Here is a 12,976-nt window from a genome sequence, read left to right on the forward strand (position 1 = left end):
GAAGACACTTAGATTTAGTCCTCCCCACATTCCCACCCAAACCCTCAAATGAGCCGGACAGATGCATGGAATGTGGGGTAAAAAACCCAGGATCAAGATCTGTCTTTGATAGCAAATGGCCATGTAACCCTAATCATGTTCCTAATCCATGAGGCTGAGAGTTTCCCCCTGAAAGTGAGTATAACTTTTGCTCACTGATGCTCTTTTATTGGGGCCCTGGCATTGAGCTAAGACTTGACATGCATCATTTCCAATCCTCTCAATCACCCCGTAGGGTGTTACCTTTTTACTTGCAGGAAAATAGACTCAACAAGCTAAACAAACTTGTTCGGGTCCCACAGCTAGTTATAGGAATCTGGATCTGTTCTTGGTGATTAAGGGTGTGGGCTTTGGAATTAGACTAGGTTCAAATCCCCGCTCCACCTCTTGCTAGCTGGCAGTCTTGGGTGGGTATTTAACTTCTCCAATCTTCAGTTTGAATTATAACCCTATGAACTCTCTGTCCTACTCCCCAGAGTCTCTTTGGGGCAGACTCCAGCTGGGTGGTAGTAGGGGGTCAGGAGAACAGTGAAGTAGAGGGCTGCTGCAGCTGCCCAGTCCCAAACTGGGGAGTGAACTTCTACCCTTTTCCAGTCTGGAGTTTTCTCCAGGCAGAGATGCCAGGGCGGAACACGTGAGGCCATTTGGATGAGCACACACACAATTGATTAGTCACACAGACTTTGATCAACCTCAGTGGCAGAAGCAACAGGTACGGGCTGGACCCACATGTTCCCTTGAGTGTGTAGTTCAAGTTAATCCTTTATCATGCGCGACTCAGATGATATCTCTCTTGACCGCAACTTATGGCACAAACTCCTCTCAATTTCCTCCCAGAACTTTCCTTAGGGTAGAGCCAGCTGGACTCTATGTAGCCCCGTCTGGGATGACTGTTTACTTTCTTCATACGTGGCTTTTCTCATTAGAACATCATGCCCGTAAGAGTGGGGGCGTGTTGCCAGGGGTACTGGATCTATGCCATTTTAGCCTGATCCTATTTGGTTACACTTCCCCTGTGTTCCAGACTCTTCTAGGCCCCTCGCTTTTGTGGTCCCCCAAAGCATAAACGGGCTGACGTTTCTCTCTCCTTATTTTCTCTGTTTCTCCACAGGTTCTTCTGGATCTTTTCCCTGACTTCACTGACTTCACTTTCTATTTCTGTTGACTGATACCCTCTTCCTCCTCCAGTATAAATTACTCCCTCTGAGCAATGCACTCACCCATCACCCATCTCACCGTTTATTGTGAGGATTAATTGAGATAACGTGTGTAAGCACCAGGCACATTGCAAATACTTATGCAAATTAGCTATAATTATGTAAATAACAGTCATCCTGTGTGGTATGAGCACTGATAGCAGGAAGTACAAAGTACACTAAAAAATGCTCAATAAACTGAGAAATGTTAAACAGTGACTGGTGACAACTACTGTGTGTCTGGGAGTCCAGCATCCCCACCTAATACCTTTACTTACTTATGCACTAAACGTTTATTGAGATCAGTGGTGGCCATTTGTCATATTCACTGCTGCCCAGTGGTTTTTTTTTTTTTTTTTTTTAGTTAACTTAAAAAATTTTTTAAAACTGTGGCAAAATACATATAAAATTTACCATCTTAACCTTTTTTTTTTTTTTTTTGGCCACACCACGCAGGGATCTTAGTTCCCCGACCAGGGATCAAACTGGTGCCCCTTGCAGTGGAAGCACGGAGTCTTAACCACTAGACCACCAGGGAAGTCCCCATCTTAACCATTTTTAAGTGTACAGCTCAGTGGCATTAAGTACATTCACATTGTTGTACAACCACCACCACTATCCATCCACAGAACTCTTTTCATCTTGTAGGGCCCAATGCCTTTTGAACTGTCTTTGTGTGTCTGGGGAAACTCCTCTTCTGTCTTCCAAGTGGGGAAGTCAGAACCCACATTCCCACATGCCCTGGGACTGGGATGCAGGCCTGTGACCAGGCTCCACCAATCAGACGCGTCCTTGCAGACCTTTTGCTTCAGGTGGGATCCACAGGAAGAAACAGGCTTGGGTGAAGCCGCCATGTTTGCTGGTGTGGGCGGCAGCAGAGGTGCCCAGCTTTTGGTGGTGGCAGCTGCTGTGGTGGTGATTCCCAGGGGTAGCGAGGTCAAGTTCCTGATGCAGAAGTGAAAACAGTGCTGGCTGCGGTAGTGGTTGCAGCAGGACTGGTTCTTGTCTCTTAGAGTTTGGCACGCGCGGTAGTTTCCTTATCGGGCCATGGTTTGGGGGGTTACTTCTCGATGTTTTGTCTCAAGCCTACTCCTGAATAAATTTTCTTTTTTTGTTTAGCCAGCTGGACAGTAGAACCATGCCAGTCCCTTTCATCAGAAGGACTGCAGAGAACAGTGAAACCAGGGTTGCCCGAACCCTTTTGCTTTTGGATGCTGTTGGCAGAGCTGCCTTGATCTTGGACTTCCTTCAGATGAACTGGTCAGGCCCCAGCTTTTTCGTTGTCTCTCCTTGACTTCAGTCCAGGCAGGGATGGCTCTGGGATGCAGTAGTTCCTCGTGATTGCTGCAGTACCTGGGAGAGAAATCGTTTTCAGAAACTGGTCACTGCCGGGAAAGGGAGGCCCTGGTGGTCTGGCCCTGCCTGGGGGTTTGCTGTTGGTGATTTTTCTTCTTCATCCACAGAATGTTTTACCTGGACACGGGCTTACCACGAACTACTCCCTGTTATATTTTTCTGCTTGTTTTTCCACACTGTTTCTCTGGAAGGCAAATTCTGTTGAGAGGCATATTTGAGGATGGGAGGGACCACCTCTTTCTGTGCGGAAGTACAGAGAAAAACATCATCCGAGATTGCCCACAGTTGCCCTGTGCCCCTCGATGGTCTGATACCCTTGTGCCTCAGTTTTCCTCTCTGCAGGATTGGGCTTGGCTTCCCAGGTCCTCCACTGTGTGATTACTGAGGCCCTTCTCTGTGCCAGGATCATTCTGGAGACAAAAAGACAAGTAAGAGGTCTGGCTCTCAGGAGCTCACAGCCCAGCAGAAGTGAGCAAACAGGTCCAGGCCACAGCCAGTAGCTACTGAGAGAGATCACTTTATCATTTAGCATTGATATTATTGTCACTTTAGCTGCATCTTGCTGGTCTCCTCTCTGAGTATTTTCTGTCACCCTCTAGGGGGGTGATTCCATGTTCTGTCCTGGTTGTCACTTGCTACCCCGGCCATCCTGGACAAGTTACAGGTCAGAGGGCATGTCACAGAGCCTGGCAATCCTCTGCCCAGCTTTTTTTTGTCCTATACTCCTGCAGATTCACGGAGGAGGAGAAGTTTCTTCTCCTTTTAGGTGGACACTGGCAGCCCTCGTCTTTATTTTATGTTGCAGGATGACTTCTTCCAGGGATGAGTGATGGGGGGGAAATCCATTCCTGCTAGGGGAACAACTCCACTCCTTGCTTGGTGTGTTTCTGCACTGAGCACAACACGGCTATACCTCCAAACCCAATGAGTCAGCCCCAGCCCCAGTGGCCTTGGTCTTGAATGACATCATGAGGGGGACATTAACAATCCAGCCCAGGTTCTTTTTACAGTCTCTTCTCTAGTTCTCAGTGAAGACTAGGCCTCAGTTTCTCATCTTCTGTGAGTGTTGCCTGCATAAAACCGTACAGCTTCCTAAGGATAAAAAATGGTTTCATTGCCCAGGACGGTCACATCCATGGCTAGTGCAAGAAGCTTTTCTCTCCTGGTCTGCAGGGTACCACTCTGCTTACACAGATTACTTTTCCCTGCATCTCATGGATTCGTTTGGTTCCCTGGCATCACGGCTGTCTCCACCATCTCCATAGCTACGGGAGTGTTTGCTTTATGTCTTCACGACTGTGAAACACAGAGTGGATTTGTCCTCAGATAAAAGGCTGTCTTCTCTAGAGGCGAATTCAACTCTGGTAAAATTGAGACTTGCTTGAAGCTTTGAAAATATAGGCTCCCTCCTACTCTCAACTTCTGCCTTTCCTATTGAAATTTCAAGGATCTTGGGACTTTTAGCCAGCATTTAATCTCAGAGTATCCTGTGTTTTCCCTCAGTTATAGGTTGAATTGTCTTCCCCAAGATTCAGATGTTGACGTCCCAACTCCAAATAAACTCAGAATGTGACTGCATTTGGAGACAGGGTCTTTAAAGAGGTGATTAGGTTAAATGAGATCATATGGGTAGGCCCTACCTCCACATGATTGTTGTCCTTATAAGAAGAGGCGATCAGGACACAGACACACACAGAAGGAAGAGTATGTGAAGACACAGGGAGAAGATCGCCATCTACAAGCCAAGGAGTGAGGCTTCAGAAGGAAGCAACCCTGCCAACACCTTGATCTTGGACTTCCAGCCTCCACAGCTGTAAGAAAACAAATTTCTGTTGCTTAAGCCACCCAGTCTGTGGTGCTTTGTTATGGCAGCCTGAGCAGACTAATACACCCTCCCCCTGAGCAGTCTTTGCAAGAAGCCACCCTTCTTTTAATACAGAGCACACACTCCTCTGCACGTGGGTCGTGAGGACTGGTTTGGAGAGTCTAGATGGGAGAACACCATGTCTGTACCATTTCTCTGTGTGCAAGGGCATCTTCATGAAGTGCGTTTCTTGCTTCAGGAGGGGCGTGGAAGGGCAGTGAGGACAGAAGGGGACACCATTCTAGCCGGCCACTCTGGCTATGGATGAGGCAGGGATATTTGTCTCTTTCATGTCTGCAAGGCAGGCCACCAAATCAGACACTTTAAAGCTACACTGTCCAGCCATATGTGGCTATCAGGCACCTGAAATGTGGTTTGTCTGAATTGGGATGTGCTGTAAGTATAAAATACATAAACTTAGTTGAAAAAAATTGCAAAAAATCTTATTAATAATTAATATTAATAATTTTTACATAGATTACATATTGAAGTATATTTTGGATAGATTGTGTTAAATATATCTATAAAGTTAATGTCACCTGTTTTCTTTTTACTTTTTAAAGTGGTTACTAGAAAATTTAAGGTTACTTAGGTGGCTTGTTTTGTATTTCTAGTGTACAATGCTGCTATTAAGAGGGCCTGGGCCCTGCCACCCAGCTAGTACCCAGCTCTCCTGTGTTTTAATAAGCCATCACAACATATTTAGGGCATAGAGTAAAGATGAGACTTGGCCCTGGCCCTTGAGGGGAATCTAAGTCTCCAGCCCCTGTTGCAGGAATACCCTGGTGAATGCCCAGCTTGTCTCTCATCCTCACTGAATGACGACCTCTAAGCCCTGACCATTATACTTTTGTCCTTTTGTGTTGCCGTGATCATTAGCTACTTTCAGACCTCTGACCCCTGCCCCATGGCTGGTTAGTGCTCTTACCTCTCTCTCCCTTGGCTCAGGAATTTCAAGAACAGACTTTTTATTTTTTATTTTTTTAGTTGAAGCATAGTTGATTTACAATGTTGTGTTAATTACTGCTGTACAGCAAAGTGACTCAGTTATACATATATATACATTCTTTTTCATATTCTTTTCCCTCACAGTTTATCACAGGATATTGAATATAGTTCCCTGTGCTATACAGTAGGACCTTGTTTATCCATTCTATATATACCAGTTTGCATCTGCTAATCCCAAACTCCCCAGCCATCCCTCTCCCTCCCCCTCCCCCTTGGCAACCACCAGTCTATTCTCTATGTCCGTGATTCTGTTTCTGTTTCATAGATAGATTCATTTGTGTCATAGTTTAGATTCCACGTATAAGTGATATCATATGGTATTTGTCTTTCTCCTTCTGACTGACTTCACTTAGTATGATAATCTGTAGTTGCATCCATGTTGCTGCAAATGGCATTATTTCATTCTTTTTAATGGCTGAGTAGTTTTCCATTGTATATTTGTACCACATCTTCTTTATCCATTCATCTGTCAGTGGACATTTAGGTAGTTTCCATGTCTTGGCTATTGTGAATAGTGCTACTATGAACATAGGGGTGCGTGTATCTTTTTGAATTATAGTCTTGTCTGGATATATGCCCAGGAGTGGGATTGCTGGATCATATGGTAGTGCTATTTTTAGTTTTCTGAGGAACCTCCATACTGTTTTCCACAGTGACTGCACCAACTTACATTCCTACCAACAGTATAGGAGGCAAGAACAGACTTTTTTTTTTTTAAATTATTTTTTATTTATTTATTTTTATTTTTGGCTGTGTTGGGTCTTCGTTGCTGCTCACGGGCTTTTCTCTACTTGCAGCGAGCGGGGGCTTCTCTTGTTGCAGAGCACGGGCTCTAGGCATGCGGGCTCAGCAGTTGTGGCTCACGGGCTCCAGAGCGCAGGCTCAGAAGTTGTGGCGCACGGGCTTAGTTGCTCCGCGGCATGTGGGATCTTCCCGGACCAGGGCTCGAACCCACGTCCCCTGCATTGGCAGGCGGATTCTTAACTACTGCGCCGCCAGGGAAGTCCAAGAGCAGACTTCTGATTCCTTCTCCCCAGGCTCTCCTGAGCCCAGGGCTGCCCCACATGCTCATGGCCCCCCTCACCCCGGCCACCTCCACTAGACTTCACCCAGGACTGACCCTGGGAGTCTGGACACAGGTCACCTGGTGTTCATTGAGTTCTTGTTCAGAGCACATGACATTGGCCTCAGCCCTTGGGATCAGGAGAGAAGACCAGGAAAAAAGAAGTCCCCTTCTTTGAAGAAACTGTGGCCGATTTTGAACTCATCCCACGGACAAACCAATGCAGGGTACCGCCTCCCCAACTAGACCCTGTTTGGCCACCTCCTGACCTTACATATGAAGTTCTGCCAAACTGTTGTTCAACACAGATAACAGCTTTTATGCGATACATTTCTGAGGCCCAGGGGAAATGTTGTAAATACTGGGAATGTGTGAATTGATGAAATCGAATTAATTAAGAAATATAAATCAAGAAAATGTGGAAATAACAGACAAAGGGAGGCCAGACTCTTTTGGTGGCCACTCTGGGGAGCCATGGAGATGAGGGAGGCCTGGCGTCCCTTCAGACTCCTGTCTGTGACTTTCCAACTCCCAGACACTCTGCTCTGAGGCTCTGTGTCATGCTGTCTCATCTCTAGACCCTCCTAAACATGCCTTCCTGTTCCTGCCTTTATACCTTTGCTCACACTGTTCCCCCCTCCTGGAATGCCTTGCCATCCCATGTCTGCTCGTTCAGATATACAAGTCCTCCCTTTCAGTCTAAGTTCAAATATTACTTCTCCTTGAAGCATTTCCTGATTAGTAGCCAGAAATGATATGTCCTTTTTGGGGACAGCTTGTTTCTGATCACCTAGTGTCCCTTCCCTTTGGCTTTACATCATGGTTTTTGCTTTCCACGTCTCTTCCTAGACTGGGGGGCTCCTGGGGACAGGACTGTGCTTTAGCCCTCTCTCTGTCACCTGTAGGGTCAAGCACACTGTCTGGCCCTGGTGCCTGCATTTTCATTTTAAATAGTTACCTCTGTGATAGCAATTCCTGCTCTGTTATATGTGTATGTGTCTTTCTGCCCTGATAAACTATAGGTCTCCATTGAGTGTCTACCAGGTACAAGCTACTGGGGTTGCAAATAAACCAGCCACAGTCTCAGTCCTTCAGGAGAGCTCGGACTAGAGGTACAGACAAGTAATGGCCAACATTGTTGTAAATGGGCTGGCAGATGTGCGTCTAGGGATGGGGGTGGAACAAAGGGCAGAGGTCAATTCTACTCTTCAGCAGAATTAGCTCAGAGCAGGTCTTGAAGAGTAAGGAGAGTTGTGTGAGGGTTGGATTCTTGGGGCAGGAACTGGAGATGGCCTGCAGGGTGAGGCGGACCACTCCATGTAGTTGGAGAAAAGATGGGGGCATGTATCTTATCACCTTGTATCCCAATCCTTGCTGTGGAGCAGACAGGTAGAAAAGGTTGATGGACTCGTGGTCTGACCAACTGAATGAATGAACTCAGAGCTCTCTGTAGGTGGGGAAATACACTGACTCATTTATCTCTTTGTTAATTTGAGATGAGGTCTTGGGGTTCACAATACCTTGCCTCGAATTTTCCACATATGCCTGGTCCTAGAATCACCTGGGTTGCTTGTTATACATGAAGTTCTTGGGTCCCTCTCCTAAAGATGCATGTTCAGTGGGTCCGGTGTGGGATCCAGAATCTCTGTTTCACAAGTATTCTAGGAAATCCTTACGATCGGGCAAGTTTGGGAGACTGCTACTAGTAAGAGTGACCTGGGTGCTTATTAAAAGTGTTTCCTCCTGGAACCCACCCAGACTTCACGTAGAATCTTCAGGGCAGGATCTGGTTTGTTTAGCAAGCCCCAGATGAGTCTCACTCTCACACACATTGGGGGACGCACTGCTTTAGCCCAGTGGGTCAACCCTGGCAGCTTAATAGAATCACCTGGGAGCTTTTCAAAGGTCTGGGGCAGGGCCCCCTACCTGTTCTTCTTGAAAGCTCTCAGGATAATTCTGGTAGGTACTTTGAATGTACCTACCAGGTACATTGAATGGAGAGCTGCTATGAGGACCTCTGATTATGGCCCTCTGGCACCTAGTAGGTACGTCAGCCCAGGTGGGATTCTCAGCATCCCTCACGTCACCTCTTGTGGGTCAGTGTTTCGCACATCTAACTGTGCCTTAGTCACCTGGGGGCGGAGGGTGTTTAAACTTCCGACACCCAAACCAAGTCCAATTAAATCAGAAGCCACCTGGGGGAGGAGGGGCGTGGAGAAGCTGGGCCTGGTTATTTTAAAAAGTCTTCCTAGATGTTTCTAATAGCAGGGGTGGGGCCCCTGGAGCACGTGTGGATGGTAAGCCGAGCAGTGCCGATGCATTCGGAGCTGAAGCAGTCGTAAACCTCCAGCGATGTGTGGAAGAGCGGCCTTTCTCACAGCCTCAGCCCTGAGAGTCAGGATTTAGCGCACTTGCCCAGTTCAGTAAACCTGTGTTTCTGCTTTTAAAAACGGCTGCGTGAGCCCTCCTTGCCAGAGGCTCTCCCTGGACCATCATTGCATTATTTATTCAGTATTTTCATAACTGATCCGTCAGCCCAACTGTAAAAGTGCCAAGGAGAAAACTTCGTTTCTAATGATTATGCATCCCTTTGGCTTTGTTACCATAATTTCTGGGGGAGCAACGATTACTTTGCGTCTGGCTGATCTGCCTCTGAGTGCAGCGTCCTTCCGGTTGGTTTAGAGGGGCCATCCTTCTCTGGGACCGTCGCCTACTGCGTGCTGAAGTCCGGCCTCTGCCCGGGATTTAGGACCTCAGGCGGAATGTCTGGTTGAGGAATTTGCTCATCCGTGCATTCTGTGAATCTCTGTCGAGCACCTTCTGTGTGCTGGGCCCCATGCTGGGGGCTAGAGATACGTGTGACAAGTGCCTCTTTGGAGAGATGTACAAAAGCTAAAGAACTGAGAAGTGAGCGGTTAGTTCTGGAGTGTGTGTGTGTTGGCCTGGGAAGCCTTATCCAAGGAGGTGACATTTGCCCTGGGTTTTGAAGAATAAATAGGAGTCTTGCTGAAAAGGTTGCATAACCTTAGGGCAGGCGTCAACCTGGCCAGATGATTAGAATCATCAGGGGAATCCCAGGCTACACTCCAGACCGTCGAATAAGAACCTCTGGGGGTGAGACCCAGGCATCAGTAATTTTTAAAGCTCCCCAGGTGATTTCAAAATGCAGCCAAGGTTGGAAACCATGCATTAAGGGGATGGAGGTGGAGGCCACCTAGAAATTAAAAAAAAAATTAACATAGCCTTGAAGTTAACCTTCCAAAGGTGGTCAGTTCATAAACTTCTCTCCAGCCCTTCCCAAGTGTTCCAGAGAAATGAAAGGATGGGGGCTTTGGAGGCAGACAGACGATGTGCTGACTACTATAACATAGCTGGGTGGCTGACCGTTCATTTATTCATGGAGTTGATAATTCGACAGTTATTTATTGAGTGCCTGCTTTGTGCTAGGTGCTGGGAAGCCAGCAGTGAATAAGATCAAGTTCTTGCTCTTGAGAAAGTAATTTCCTAGTGGGGAAGATGGACAGACACGTTTCTAATGCAGTGTTAGGAGTACGGACAGTAAGCTAGGGGAGCCTCCACGAGGGGTACCTAGTGCAGTCTCATGGGGTTAAGGAGAGTTTTCCTTAAGGAAATGGCCTTAAGGAGATATTGGAAAGAATTGGTCAGGCAAAAGGGAGGAGGGAAGAGATGGAGGCATAGGCTGAGGAAACTGCATGTACAAGAAGCCAGAGGCAAGAGTAAATACAGTACATTCAGGGGATTTGCAAGTATTCAGTCTGGCTGGAGTATGAAATGTGACGTGGGAGAGAGCTAAGAGAGAAGCTGAAAAAACAGGCAGGGGCCAGATCATAAGAGGCCTTATTAACTGAATTTTGGAGTCTGTCCTTTATCCTGATGGCAATGGGCAGCTACTGAAGGGTTTGCCTATGAGATGTATTTATGTGTGCCGTGTGATTAGACTGCAGGAGGGTTATAGGAATCTTGTGAGAGATGACCGTGGTATGAGCTCTGGTGGTGCCAGTGAGGATGGAGAGAAGCTGAGCCAGAGGATGTTTAGATCTCTGGAGTTTTCTCTCTGGACAGCTCTCTCCTCTCTGGTCCTCTGTCCCATGAAATCTAGCTGCCTTGGTCTCCTCAACTCAGGGAGGTGGCCTGGCTCTCCTTGGGTCGCCCTCCCTGCACAGCAGCCTGAAAACTACTCAGGGATCACTGTCCTTTGTTAAAGACGTCCAGTGTCTTGAAAACTTTTATTTTTGTCAGTTTTTTGGTTGCTTCAGGCGAGAGGTATAGTATATCCAGTCTCTATCAGGCCATCTTGGCTGGAAGCAAAAGTCCTTCAGTTTTATTTTTCTGTCCAAGAATTATTTAAGAAAGAGTTTTAAAATTTCTGTACGACAGGATCCCTTTGTTTTCTGTTGTTCCCTTTTATTTACTTACTATTATTATTAATATTATTTTGTGACTGGAAAATGTTTTCTATTCTATTTCTACATTTTGAGATTTAAAAAGATAGAATCTAAGGCCTAATATCTGGTCAACTTTTGTGATTTGAATTGCAAAAAGACATCCTTGAGTTTTAGAGTATTAGATGTACTTTTATTATGTTATGTTAGTTGGGTCTTCTCAGTTCTTACCTTTTATCCACTTGATCTGTCACGGACCGAGAGAGGTCATCTAAATTTAACCACCAATTCATTTCTATATTTTTCTTTGTGTTTCCATGAGCTTTTGATTCATATTCATGATGCTTTGTTATTTGGTGTATAAATCTCTTTTGTGACCACACCCTTTATCATTTTAAAATACCCTTCTTTATTTCATTTACTTATTTGTTTTGCCCCGAATCCAACTTGTTAGATATTATGATCTTGATTTCTACTTTCTTTTTTTTGACATATGCCTAATTATCATTACTTTCTTGTCATTTTCAGTTTAACCATGGTCTCTAATTTTGATCATCATGATTCATTTTCAGATATTAAGAAGCCCGATCTGGTGGGTGGTGCCCCTTCCATCCCCTTTGCATTTCTAGCCCTATATTTTCCCTATTTCAATGAACACCCTCACATTTCTAGTCTTCAGCTGATATAGGATGATGGGGGGTGATGGTTCCTGCATTGGTTTTGGCATCTTTTAGTGAATTTTGCATGACTATATTTTGCATTGTGCCTCCCTTCCTCCCTTCCTCTCTTTCTCTCTCTTCCCTCCTTCCTTCCTTCCTTCCTACCTTTCTTTCTTTCTTTCCTTCCTTCCTTCCTTCCTTTCTTTCTTAATTGAAGTATAGTTGATGTGAAGTATTACATAAGTTTCAGGTGTACAACATAGTGATTCACAATTTTAAAGGTTATACTCCATCTATAGTTATTATAAAAATATTGGCTATGTTCCCTGTGCTGTACAATATTTCCTTGTAGCTTATTTAATTTATACATAGTACTTTTAACCTCTTAATCACCTACCCCTGTCTTGTCTCTCCCCCTTCCCTCTCCCCACTGGTAACCACTAGTTTGTTCTCTATATACCTGAGTCTGCTTCTTTTTTTATTATATTCACTAGTTTTGTTTTTTAGCTTCCACATATAAGTGATATCTTACAGTATTTGTCTTTCTCTGTCTGACTTATGTCACTGAGCATAATACCCTCCAAGTCCATCCATGTTCATTCTTTTTAGAGCTGAATAGTATTCCATGGTGAATATATACCACATTTTCTTTATCCCTTTGTCTGTTGATGGACACTTAGGTTGCTTCCATAGCTTGGCAATTGTAACTAATGCTGCTATGATCATTGGATATGGTGAATTCCCTGGTGGTCCAGTGGTTAGGGCTCCGTGCTTCCACTGCATGGGGCACAGTTCAACCTTTGGTCAGGGAGCTAAAATCCCACATGCTGCATGGTGCGGCCAAAACAAAAACACAACATTGGGTGCGTGTATCTTTTTGAATTAGTGTTTTTGTTTTTTTCAGGTATGTACCTAGGAGTGGAATTGCTGGATCATATGGTAACTCTATTTTTAGTTTTTTGAGAAACCTCCATACTGTTTTTCACAATGGCTGCACCAATTTACATTCCCATCAACAGTATGTGAGGGTTCCCTTTTCTGCACATCCCCACCAACATTTGTTATTTGTGGTCTTTTTGATGCTAGACATTCTGACTGGTGTGAGGTGATACCTCATTGTGGTTTTAATTTGCATTTCTCTGATGATTAATGATGTTGAGCATCTTTCCATGTGCCTGTTGGCCATCTGTATGTCTTCTTTGGACATAAAATGTGTTCCTTAAAATGTGAGGATGTATGTTATCTGTCACTTTCTGCTTTTAGTCTTTAACTGAAAAATTGAGACTACAGGAAAGTTCCATCCAACTTCCTATTATAGCTGTAGAGCCAAGCAAATTGGTGCTTCCAGATCTGTCCAAGGCAGGAGGAGATGAGATACTAATAGTTAG

The 12,976-nt window shown here is 45.2% G+C and overlaps 1 protein-coding gene across 1 annotated transcript in view; it reads left to right on the forward strand.

The window, feature by feature from the left end:
* The window catches only part of COPRS (coordinator of PRMT5 and differentiation stimulator), a 110,146-nt gene that overhangs the window by 36,110 nt on the left and 61,060 nt on the right, over positions 1 to 12,976 (forward strand). Inside the window, exon 9 of the mRNA XM_082371310.1 lies at positions 2,355 to 12,527. The gene's annotated coding sequence lies outside the window, so the exon portion shown is untranslated. The remainder of the gene's footprint in view (positions 1 to 2,354; positions 12,528 to 12,976) is intronic.

Source organism: Balaenoptera borealis, assembly GCF_965194805.1.
Source record: "Balaenoptera borealis genome assembly, chromosome: 20".
NCBI lineage: Eukaryota > Metazoa > Chordata > Mammalia > Artiodactyla > Balaenopteridae > Balaenoptera > Balaenoptera borealis.